The sequence below is a fragment of the Giraffa tippelskirchi genome, chromosome 10 (genome assembly GCF_054371585.1).
Source record: "Giraffa tippelskirchi isolate mGirTip1 chromosome 10, T2T-mGirTip1v1.2.pri, whole genome shotgun sequence".
NCBI lineage: Eukaryota > Metazoa > Chordata > Mammalia > Artiodactyla > Giraffidae > Giraffa > Giraffa tippelskirchi.
The window spans coordinates 136,041,804-136,054,369 of record NC_137284.1 but is presented as its reverse complement, the minus strand read 5'-3'; the positions used below and the strand labels follow the sequence as shown (position 1 = coordinate 136,054,369).

General features: G+C 43.0%; 1 long non-coding RNA gene across 1 annotated transcript in view; it reads right to left on the bottom strand.

Annotated features, from left to right (window-relative positions):
• Positions 1-2,552: 2,552 nt before the first annotated feature.
• LOC145522534 (uncharacterized) overlaps positions 2,553-12,566 on the bottom strand; it is a 26,074-nt gene continuing 16,060 nt past the window's right edge. Inside the window, exons 6-9 of the long non-coding RNA XR_014066018.1 lie at positions 10,209-10,284; positions 9,800-9,898; positions 3,417-3,583; positions 2,553-3,315 (exon numbers count right to left, since the gene is read on the bottom strand). This is a non-coding gene — a long non-coding RNA (uncharacterized LOC145522534). The remainder of the gene's footprint in view (positions 3,316-3,416; positions 3,584-9,799; positions 9,899-10,208; positions 10,285-12,566) is intronic.

Genomic DNA, 12,566 nt, shown 5'->3' with positions numbered 1-12,566 from the left:
CTAAGATCATGGCATCTGGTCCCATCACTTCATGACAAATAGATGGGGAAACAATGGAAACAGTGAGAGACTTTATTTTTTTGGGCTTCAAAATCATTGCAGATGGTGACTGCAGCCATGAAATTAAAAGATGCTTGCTCCTTGGAAGAAAAGCTATGACCAACCTAGATAGCATATTAAAAAGCAGAGACATTACTTTGCCAATAAAGGTCTGTCTATGGACCAAACCAACCAAAGTTATGGTTTTTCCAGTAGTCATGTATGGATGTGAGAGTTGGACTATAAAGAAAGACGAGCGCTGAAGAACTGATCTTTTTGAACTGTGGTGTTGGAGAAGACTCTTGAGAGTCCCTTGGACTGCAAGGAGATCCAACCAGTCCATCCTAAAGGAGATCAGTCCTGAATATTCATTGGAAGGACTGATGCTGAAGCTGAAGTTCCAATACTTTGGCCACCTGATTCGAAGAACTGACTCATTGGAAAAGGCCCGGATGCTGGGAAAGATTGAAGGCAGGAGAAGAAGGAGATGCCAGAGGATGAGATGGTTAGATGGTATCACCGACTTGATGAACATGAGTTTGAGTAAGCCCAGGAGTTGGTGATGGACAGGGAAGCCTGGCATGCTGCAGTCCATGGGGTCGCAAAGAGTCAGACACGACTGAGTGACTGAACTTAACTGAACTGGGACGATTCCACATGCCTCGGGGCAACTAGGTCTTCCTTGGTGGTTCAAACAGTAAAGAATCCACCTGCAATGCAAGAGACTGGGTTCAATCCTTGGGTCAGGAAGATCCCTTGGAGAAGGGAATGGCTACCCACTGCAGTGTTTTTGCCTGGAGAATTCCATGAACAAAGGAGCCTGGAGGACTCCGGTCCATGGGGTCCCAAAGAGTTGGACACAACTGAGCAACTAATACATGGCAACTAAGGCCCTGTGCCCCAACTATTGAACCCATGCTTTAGAGCATTCGAGCCACAACTAGTGAGCCCATGTGCTACTTTAACTGAAGGCTGTGTGCCTAGAGCCCGTGCTTCGAAACAAGAGAAGCCACTGACATGAGAAGCTCACGCACTGCAATGAAGAGTAGCCCCTGCTTGCCTCAACTAGAGAAAGGCCGAGCACAGCAACATAGATTCAGTGTGGTCAAAGAATAATTAATTAGTTAATTTTTTTTTAAAAAAAAGAGGATTAAGTAACTTTCTCCAAATCACCCAGCTGTTAAGAGGGATTTGAACTTGGGTCTGTAGAACTGCCCATCCCCCACTGTCATCGCAGCAGGAGAGGGGCCCTAATCCAGACAGAGTGTCAGGGAGAGCTGGTTAAGGACACTACTGGAGAAGTGATGCCCAAGTCCCACAGAAGGATAAGCAGCCAGAAAAGGCCCAAGTCTTTGGAAGGGTGTGTGGGGTGTGTCCCACAGGAGAAGAGTCCCTGGGAGGACTTGAATGATGCTCTCCCCTGGCACCAGCGGACCTTGCCTCTGGCCCTGGAGTGCTGTCCTTAACCTGAAACACACCCAGGAAATGGACCAACCAGGGCAAGGAAATTCCCCTGGGTTTGGGTCCAACCTAGCTGAGCCTTTGAGCAGAAACAGCTGACAGGGCAAGTGGGACAACTTCTCCCGTGCCCCACCCCAGCGCAGCCCAGCCGTCCCATCCCACCTCACTTCTTCAATCATTTCTTCCCCAAATGGACTGCATAAGACCGTCTGGGCTTGCACTGCCCTCTACCAGGAGGCCTCTTTTAATATGTAAAAAGAATTATCCTTGTCTGGGGGTGAAATTAAGTAGGATAGAGCAAGTTAAAGCTCAAAATTCTCGGCGTGATTGGGTTCATAGCTCACTCACTCTATCAACAAAAACTTGTTAAGGACCTGCTGTGCCTCCGAGGTAAAGCCCATCCTCCCGAGGTGCGTGGTTTGCAGGGGCCCCACCAGGCGCGGGAACCAGGTCACCTCTGCGGTCCTCCTGTCGCCTCGCAGGCCCATCGCGCCGCAGACACTGGGCTCGCGCGCCCCCTCGTGGAGCCTCGGGGGCACTGCGCGGTGTCGCCCCGGTCCCCTTGACTTGGGACGGGCGGGGTTCATCCGGGGCAGAAGTGAGACTGCGCCAAGCCAGAGGAGGGCTGGGGGCGACGGCCTGCCCAAATTCCCTTGGGTCCCCAAAGTTCCTTCCCACGCTCCAAACGCCTCGTTCTCTCAGCCCACCCCGTAAGCCGGTGGCAAACCCCACAGCTGCTGTGAATGGGCACTTTTCAAATGCAGCCTCCAGCTCACCCTCCTGGGCTCTGGTTGGTGCAGGCCGGAGGTGGAACCAGGGGGCCCACGATCCAGGGCCCACACAGACCCCCCATTCCAGAGTAAACATCTCAAGTCCACTCTCGACTTGAGGTTCCAGAAGCAGCTTGTGTCAGTTCCGAAGACAGGGTCGTTTCCAAACACAGCCCTAAAATAAGGCTCCTGCTTTGAAGGTCTCATGCCCTCATCCGTATTTGCTCTCATCTGGCCTTTTAAGACTCACATTAAGAATAATCAGGGATGCTGGTAAAGCTCTAGTTAGCAGGATGGTTGTTTACATAGTAAGGTTCCCCAGGGTAGACATTCCCCACCCCATCCCATCCCCAGTATGTGTTTGGGCTCACGTTTACATGAGGACTGAGGCCCCTTCTAAAGCAAGTCGACTTGACCTTGTCTGAGCTGTGGTGCTAGATGGGGCTGAGACCCATGGCCACAATATGTGGCCTTGGCAGAGGGGGCTGCTGGATGAGACCACAGTGTAGGCAGGGACTGTGGGGGGCTTCTATACAGGTTTGAGAAGGGAGTTTGGCCTAGCCAGCCAGATGAGCCATGGTCATCACCAGCAGGGGCCGTGTGGCTGCTTGCACTAGAACTTGCCCTATTTCATCCACCCTGGGCTGTGAGTGTGCCCTGGAGAGAATGAGGGCTTTGGGATGAATGGTTCACTGACTCGGATTACTCAGAACTTAAGCCTAACCCAGTGTACCCGCCAAAGAGCCCTCTCCTCCCACCCAGAGAGCCTCCCAGAGTCTATGGCCGAGGGTCTCTGGCACCACCTGCTGCAGCTCAGCCCAGGGGCAGCTCTGTCCAGCCATCAGACCAGCAACCACAGAACCCTGGCGCCACCCACAGGGACAGTGGAGACAGGGGCAGTTGTCCGGCTGAGATGGAATTGGTAAAAGCAGCAGCTGGGGAGGACCATGGCAGGCTTCAGAGCAAGGACGAGTGATGCCGAAGTCTGATTCGTAATGAGGCCAGGACACTCCTTGGCGAGTCCAGAAATGCCTGGGAAAGGAATCTTTGGAAATAATAAAAATTCCTGTGTGAACAGGTGGAAACATTCGATCTTCTACTGATGCGATTATGAATAAATGATTATGTGCACACATTTAGACTCACCTTAATTATGTCTGGGTCCTTGCCAGGCCATAGTTTTGGGAAGCAGAACAAAGACTCCTTTCCTAGATAGATTTGATCCAGGATGTCGTGGGACACTGAAAACCAGCCATCTTCAACAAGATGTTGAGAAAGTCCAATAAACAGCATCTGTCTTCTCTGACTTGGTTCTAGAGAAATTGAAAAATAAGACAGCAGTGGGGCTTCTTTGGTGGTCCAGTGGTTGAGAACCCGCCTTGCAATGCAAGGAACACTGGTTTGATCCCTGGTTAGAGAAGATCCTACATGCTATGGAGCAAGTAAGCCTGTGCGCCACATCTACTGAGCCAGTGGCCTAGAGCCTACAAGCCGCAGCTATAGAGCCCACATGCTGCAACTACTGAAGCCCAAGTGCCTGGACCCTGTGCTCTGCAACAAGAGAGGCCACCTTAGATGAGAAGCCCACACAGCAGTGAAGAGTAGCCCCTGCTTGCTGCAACTAGAGATAGCCGGAGTACAGCAACAAAAAAACCACCATAGCCAAAATAATAATAAAGAAAGAAGTCTTTAAAAAAAAAAAAGACAGCAGCAAGGAGATGGAGAAATAAGATGTCACCTTTCCTGATGATCAAACCTAAGTTTCCGGACTCAGTTCAGTCTGAGAAGAAGAAGAATCACTCACTGAAACCCAAAGGAAGGCAGACTCACTTACTCATTCCCGGCTGAGAAGAGCTCATGCCTGGGAGGAAAAGTGAGTAAAGGGGTGTTGAAAAGCCAATAGTTTTACCAAGGGAGCCTTCCTCACACATCCAGGAATGCAGATGAGCGTTCCTCCTAGTAAAAGGGATAGACTTCCCACTGTTTTATATGTTGGTTGGTCCTTTTGTGGAATGCAGAATGTATTTTCTCCATATGAACTGTTTTACATATGACCTTGAAAAGTCTGTTGAACCTATAAAGGAACAGACTTTTGTACCAGCTTAAGCTCTGGCCCAGGGGGAGAAACACGCAAAGGGAAGAGACAGACGGCCAATCCAATGTCCTTCTTCACCCCAAATGCCACACCTGGGGCACTCTGTTTGCTAACATTTCTCTTCCCCTCCATCAATCCGACTCATCCCTCAAGGGGCGAGACTTCGACTTGGAGGTTAAACAGTTTCACGGTAAACTGTAATAACTGACAAACCCTTCCCTTTTTATAGTTAAAGTTTTAAGCAGACCAAATCTTATTAACGCAAATGAATTTCTAATACAATTGGTAGAATTTCAGAAAAAGTGAAGTGAAAATTCAAGAAGTAAAAAAGAAAAGCTCCTTAACGGCATATGGGAAAGGAAAACAGATGCTGCTCTTATATAAGACCGAGTGTGAAATGGATGAGAACAGGGAAGCCCTGAGTTGAATGATTAAAGACATAAATAAATGGAAAGACATCTATATTCACGGATCAGAAGACTTAATATTGAATATTATTAAGATAACAATACTCCTCAAGTAGTATTCAGATTTAATAAAATCAGTATCAAAATCTCAATGGCTTTTTTTTCCCCCAGAAATGTAAAAACTGATTCTAAAATTCAGGCAGGTTTGCAAGAGACCCTCAAAGCCAAGACATCTTGAAAAAGAACAAAAAGTTGGAAGATTCAGAATGCTTGCTTCAAAACTTACAACAAAGCTACAATAATTAAAACAGGTGGCATAAGGATAGACACATAGACCAATGGAATAGAATTAGAGTCTAGAAATAAAGCCACACATCTATGGTCAATTGATTTTTGACAAGGGTACCAAGGCCATTCAATAGGGAAATAATGCAGGAGATGCAAGAGACTTGGGTTCAATCCCAGGGTCAGGAAGATAACCTAAAGTAGGAAAAGAAAACTCACTCCAGTATTTTTGCCTGGAAAATTCCATGGACAGAGGAACCTGGTGGACACGACTGAGTGACTAAAGACAATACGGTCTCTTCAGCAAATGGTACTGGGAGAACTGAAAATCCACAAGCAAAAAAACAGAAAAGAAATTTACACTTACTTCAAACAGTACATAAAAATTAACTGAAAATGGAGGAAAGAACTAAAAGTAAGAGCTAAAGGTGTAAAACTCTTAGAAGAAAACATAAAGGTAAGTCTTCATGACTGGGTTTAGCAATGATTTCTCAGATATGACACAAAAAATACAAGCAATTAACAGCAAAGGTTAACAAATTGGATTTCGCCAAAACTTTTGTGCATCAAAGGACACGCTCAAGAAAGCAAAAAGACACATAGTTCTTTAATCTGAATCATCAATCTGAAAAAGATCTTCTATACAAAATATATTAAAAACTCTTACAACTCAAAACAAAAAGGCAACCCAATTTTAAAATGGGCAAAAAGCTGAATAGACATTTCTGAAAAGAAGATACACATTTGGCCAACAAGCATATAGAAAGAAATTCAATATCATGAATCAATGGGGAAATACAGTCAAAACCACAACGAGGTACCACTTCACATCCACTAGGATGTCTATATATAAAAAAAAGAAAGAAAGAAAAAAGAAAATGACAAGTGTCAGTTAGGGTATAGAGAAATTTGAACCTTTATACATTGCTGGTGGGAATGTAAAATGGTTGCAGCGTGGAAAACAATTTTGTGGTTCTTTAAATAGTTAAACATAGAATTACTGTATGACTCAGTCATTTTACTCCTAGGTATATACTCAAGAAAATTAAAAACATATGTCTACCCAAAAACTTGTATATGATTGTCCATAGCAGCACTATTTATAATATCCACAAGTAGAAACAACAGAAAGGGCCTTCAATTGGTGAATGGGTAAACAAAATGTAGTATGTCCATTCAATGGAAATTTCTCATCCGTTAAAAAGAATGAAGTACTGGAACTTCCCTGGTGGTCCAGAGGTTAAGACTCCATGCTTGCAGTGCAGAGGTTGCAGGTTAGATCCCTGGTCAGAGAACTAAGATCCCACATGCCGCATGGTGCAGCCAAAAATAATAGTAATAATAATCTTTTAAAAAGGAATGAAGTACTGATACCTACTACAACATGCATGCATGCGTGTGTGTATGCTCTGTTGTGTCCGACTCTTTGCAACCCCATGGACTGTAGCCCACCAGGCTCCTCTATCCATGGGATTTCCCAGGCAAGAATACTGGAGCAGGTTGTCATTTCCTTCTACAAGGGATCTTCCCAACCCAGGGGTCGAACCCACATCTCTTGTGTCTCCTGCAATGACAGATGGATTGTTTACCACTGAGCCACCTGGAAAGCCCTACTACAATATGCATGAGCCATGAAAATATGCTAAATGAAAGAAGCCAGACACAAAAAGTCACATATTGTATGATCCACTTGTATGAAATAATTATAAAATGCAAATCTGTAGAGACAGACAGCATATTAGTGACTACCAGGAGCTGAGGGGAAGGGGAAACAGGGAGTGAATGCTTAAATGGTTTGGGGGTTTTCTTTTGGGGTAATAAAAATATCCAGTAACTAGATGGTGGTGATGTTGCACAATATTGTGAATGTACTACCCCTGAATTGTACACTAGCATTATAAAGCTGTGAGGCCAACATGCGGAAAGAAGTGATTACCCCCAAGAATCAGTAAGCAAGAGCAGAGGTGGCAGGACACACTGCAAGGAAGGGGAGTCTCCATAGCAACCCAAATGGCAAAGACTCTGTAGTGAACTTTAAGCAACTCATAACTCAAGGAGCTGGCTACAAGGAGGTAGCCAGCTCCAGAATATTACCCCAGAATAGAATACAAGAGCACACAGGAAGTGTCAGCGACAATGAGTGACTCTAGAACAATCAAGTCTGAACCTCTTAGTCAAAGTTGTCCAAGGTCTTCATCAATATTTTAGTAATCAGACTTGAAAATTGACACCAGGCTTCCAGTTCAAGACATCAGACGCACACTTATGTCTGCCCCACCTACATCCCATTAATATGATGAAATGCTGATGAAAGAAATCAAAGAAGACCTAAATACTTAAGGGGGTGGGGGGATACCGTGTTCAAAGATGGGAAGACTCAACATAATGAAGATGTCAATTCTCTCCAAACTGCTCTATGGGTTTAATGCAATTTCTATCATTTGATCAAAATCTCAGTAAGATTTTTGCTTGCAGACATAGACAAGCTTATTCTAAAGTTTATTTGGATGTACACGAGCCCTAGAATAGCTAACACACTCTTGAAAAAGAATAGTAAATTGGGAGAAATCACCCTACCTGATAGTAAGGTTCTAAACCAGTACCATGTGTTATTGCCAAAGGGATAGACACACAGATCAAAGGAACAAAATAGAGAATACAAAAATAGACCCAAGTCAAAGATACTGGGCTAATTTTTTACAAATATACAAAAGCAATTCAGTGAAGGAAAGACTGCCTCTTCAACAATTGGTGCTGGTGTACAGACCAAAAAATGAACTTTGAGCTGTCTGACACATCATACCAAAAACACTCAAAACGAGACTTTCCTGCTGGTACAGTGGATACAAATCCGCCTGCCAATGCAGGGGACCCAGGTTCCATCCCTGGTCCAGGACGATGCCACATGCCATGGAGCAACTAAGCCTGCGCACCACAGCTATTAAATCCATGAGCTCTAGGGCCTGCGAGCCACAAGTACTGAGCCTGAGTGTCAGAACTACTGAAACCCGTGTGCTGCAACTACTGAAGCTGCAGTTACTGAAACCTGGACACCTAGGGCCTGTGCTGCACAAGAGAAGCTCCTGCAATGAGAAGCTCATGTACCGCAATGAAGAGTAGCCCCCACTCACAGCAACTAGAGAAAGCCCACAAGCATCAATGAAGACCCAGTGCAACCAAAAATATAAATAAAAAAAAAATGTTTTTAATTAACTCAAAACAGATCACAGACGGAATTGCAAAAATGTAAAACTAAAAGTTTTAGGGAAAAAGTAAGCGAAAGGCTTCAGGATTTAGGGCTTAGCAAAAATTTCTTAAGCTTGACCCTAGGAGGAAACTAAGGAGGCTCCATAACTAGAACAATTAACAAGTTGGACATCACTGGAATTAAAAACTGTTGCTGTAAGAAAAACCTTATTAAAAGGATGAACAGACAAGCTATAGATTGGGGGAAAATATTTGCAAACCATATTCCTGACCCACAAAGAGGGACTCCCTAATCTTTGGCATTCCTTCTCCATTTCCTTGTTCAATTCACTCTCCACTCTCCAGCTAAACAGTTCATATCTTCGGTCCTCTCCTCAAATTTCCAACTCTTCCTCACTCTTTTTCAAAAAAAATAATTTTGTGATGGCTTTTATTTATTTTTCTCTTTGAGCTTTTTAAGTTTTATTGAAGTATAGTTGATTTACAATGTTGTGTTAATTTCTGCTATACAGCAAAGTGACTCAGTTATACATATATACATTCTTTTCATATTCTTTTCTATCATGGTTTATCACAGGATATTGAATATGGTTCCCTGGGCTATACAGTAGGACTTTGTTTTTCATCCATCCTGTGTGTAACAGTTTGCATCTGCCAACCCCAGACTCCTCACCCTCCCCTCCCCCACCCCTCTCCCTCTTGGCAGCCACAAGTCTCACTCTTAACTGGTGGGTGCCCCTGCTTCTTATTTCACTGAGTAAGCATAATCAATTGGCAGAGGATTTCCACATTCCCCAGCAGTGGGCAGGACCTCTGCTCCTATCAGAATATTCCAACCCCTTTGCCAACTCCCAGACTTTCTTTTGCAATTGTCCCTTCTCTCCTCAATCGGTACATCGGATCCTTCCTATTAGCATACAAATATGCCATAATAAAAGAATCATTTTAGGATAGAGAATTTGTGGTACATATATACACTACTCAGGCATAAAAAGGAACGCATTTGAGTCAGTTCTAATGAGGTGGATGAACCTAGACCCTATTATACACAGTGAAGTAAATCAAAGAGAAAAACAAATATTGTATACTAATGCATATATATGGAATCTAGAAAGATGATACTGAGGAACCTATTTGCAGGGCAGCAATGGAGACACAGACATAGAGAAGACTTGTGGACAGAGTGAGGGAAGGAGAAAAGAAAGTGAAGTTGCTTAGTTGTGTCCGACTCTTTGTGGACCCTGTGGACTGTAGCCTACCAGGCTCCTCCGTCCACGGGATTTTCCAGGCCAGAGTACTGGAGTGGGTTGCCGTTTTCTTCTCCAGGGGATCTTCCCAACCCAGGAATCAAACCCAGGTCTCCAGCATTGTAGGCAGATGCTTTACCTTCTGAGCCACCAGGGAGAAGGAGATTCATGTTGATGTATGACAGAAACCAACACAATATTGTAAAGCAATTATCCTCCAATTAAAAATAAGTAACTTTTTTTTTTAAAAAAAAGAATCATTTTTAAAGAAAAAATTACTCTCTTTACCTCATATTTACCTCCAGACACGATCTCATTTCTCTGATGTCTTCTGCAGCAAAATTCCTCGAAAGATACATCTGTGGGGACTCTCTTTGCTTACTTTTTCTGCATTTGTTTTTATGATGAAAAACATTTATTATGAAAAATCAAATATTCACCAGAGAGAGTGATACAATAAACTTCCATACACCTGTTAGAGATTGAATTGTATTCCCTCTAAATTCATATGTTGAGGTCCTAACTCTCAGGACACCAGAATGTGACATATTTGGAGCTAGGGGCTTTAAAGAGGTAATTAAGGTAAAATGAAGTCATATAGGTAGCTCCCGTTCAATATGACTGGTGTCCTTATATGAAGAGGAGACTAGGACACAGACAATACAGACCAAAGGGCGACCTGTGAGGAGGCAACCACCTGCAAGCCAAGGAGAACAGCCTCAGAAGAAGTCACATCTGCCAACACCTTAACCTTGGACTTCCAGCCTCTGCAACTGTAAAAAGATAAATTTCTGCTGTTTAACCCTGTGGTATTTTGTTATGGCAGCCTGAGCTATCTAATACAACATCCACATCCAGATTCAATAATTATCAAAGGTTTTTATCCTCTTGATTGGTCTACCCCCTTTTTCTGAAGTATTTTAAAGCCAACTCCAGACCTCAACTTCTTTTATTTCCATGTGTGTCTGGGGAAAAAGGAATATTTTCTTATATAATCACAGTGGCTTTTTCACAGTTAGAGTATTAGCAAGAATTACTTGGTAACACCTAACATTCAGTCCTTATTCAGATTTCCCTGATTGTCTTTTTTTTTAACTTTTTTTAAATTTTGGAGTATAGTTGATTAACAATGTTGGATTAGTTTCAGGTGTACAGCATCCTTGATTGTCTTTAAAATGTCTTTTCAGAACTGTTTTGTTAGAACCAGGATCCACACTGGTTTCTTCTGTCTCTTAACTCTCTTTTGTCTAATTATGCTCTCCCTCTGAATTCTGCCTTTTTATTTTCCATCTCAGTGACTTTGAAAACACCCAGTCAGCTGTCTTATACAATAGCCCACTTTTTGCATTTGTCTGTTGGCTTTCTCTTCTGTGTATTCTTTTTCGTGTTTTTGCTTGTTGTTCCCCTTTTTCTTGAACTGTTTGAATGAAAGTTGCTGGTATCTTGCCCTGTCACTCAGGAATCCTTTCCTACAAACAAAGGCATTCTCCTGTAACACACCAGAAAAATGAGGATGCTATTAATATCATGGATACATCACTGCCACCAAATTTGTAGACTCCAAGCTTCACTGATCCTCTCAATAATGTCTTTTCTATCAGAAGGATTCAATCCAAGATCATGCATTTCATTTAGTTGTCATGTAACCTTCAGTCTACAATAGTTTCCCGGTCTTTCTTTACCTACAGGACCTTGACAGTTTTGAAGATCACAGTCCTATCATTTGGTAGACATCTCTCAGCTCGGATTTGTCTGATGTTTTCTCATGATTAGATTCAGGTTATGCATCTTTGGCAGAAGTGTTAACCGAACTGATGCTACATTCTTCTCACTGAGTCCTGGCAGGTGGTACATGATTTCAATTTGTCTCATTGATGATGTTAACCTTGTTAGCTGAGGTAGTGATGGCCAGATTTCTCCACTGAAAGCCACTCTTCCTGTTGGTAATCAATAAGCATTTTGAACTCTGTAATATCGTGTTATTCTTTAAAATTTCACTCACTAGTTTTAGCACCCATTGGTATTTCTTGGTTGAGTTTGTTATTACTATGAAGGTCGCCAAATTTTCTTATTCCATCCTTCCTTCTGTATTTGTCAGTTGGAATTCTATTATAAAGAAAAGCTTGGTCATGTCTATCCTTCCCTGCCCCCTACCCTGTCTCTCCACCCCTGTCTGTTTCTCTGTCTCTGTGTTTCTCCCTCTCTCTGTGCGTCTCTCCTTCTCTTTCTATCATCATAAGCTCATGGATTCCTACCTTATTCACTGAGTAATAATAACAAAAATTTATTGTTATTATTATTTAATATTCCTATAGCCCCTGACTTGACCTGTGAGCACTCATTCAGGCTGGCCTCTGTGTCCCTTTGACATGTTTTGAGAACATCCTCACCTTCTGGTTCAAGATCTTTCAGGCTCATCTTGTGCTTTTCTTGCCTTAGCCTTGGAATCAGCCACTTCTCCAAGGAACTCTGGCTCCTTTTAGGGGATGGTGGTATTTAGAACCTAAGAGCTGGGCCCTCCGTGTGCTCTTTGATTTTGGATTGTGTTATTCCCAGACCCTCTCTGCAGACAGCATTAGAAAATCTCTCTCTTTCTCTCTTTCTACAATATGTCAGTATCAATAGGAGGTTGGTTACATATGAGAACTGATCACATAAGCAAATATATTGAGAATGATGGAACTCAGAGTTCTCACAGATGGAGAAAAGTTAAATACAAAAATGAAAATTAGAAAGAATCTTGTGATGTTGACTGTACTTAGACACATTGGTATAAATTAATGGCTCCTAACATAGATGTCCACAGATGGTGATTGCAGCCATGAAATTAAAAGATGTTTACTCCTTGGAAGGAAAGCTATGACCAACTTAGACAGCATATTAAAAAGCGGAGACATTAATTTGTCAACAAAGGTCCACTAGTCAAGGTTATGGTTTTTCCAGTAATCATGTATAGATGTGAGAGTTGGACTACAAAGAAAGCTGAGCGCCAAAAAATTGATGCTTTTGAACTGTGGTGTCAGAGAAGACTCTTGAGAGTCCCTTGGACTGCAAG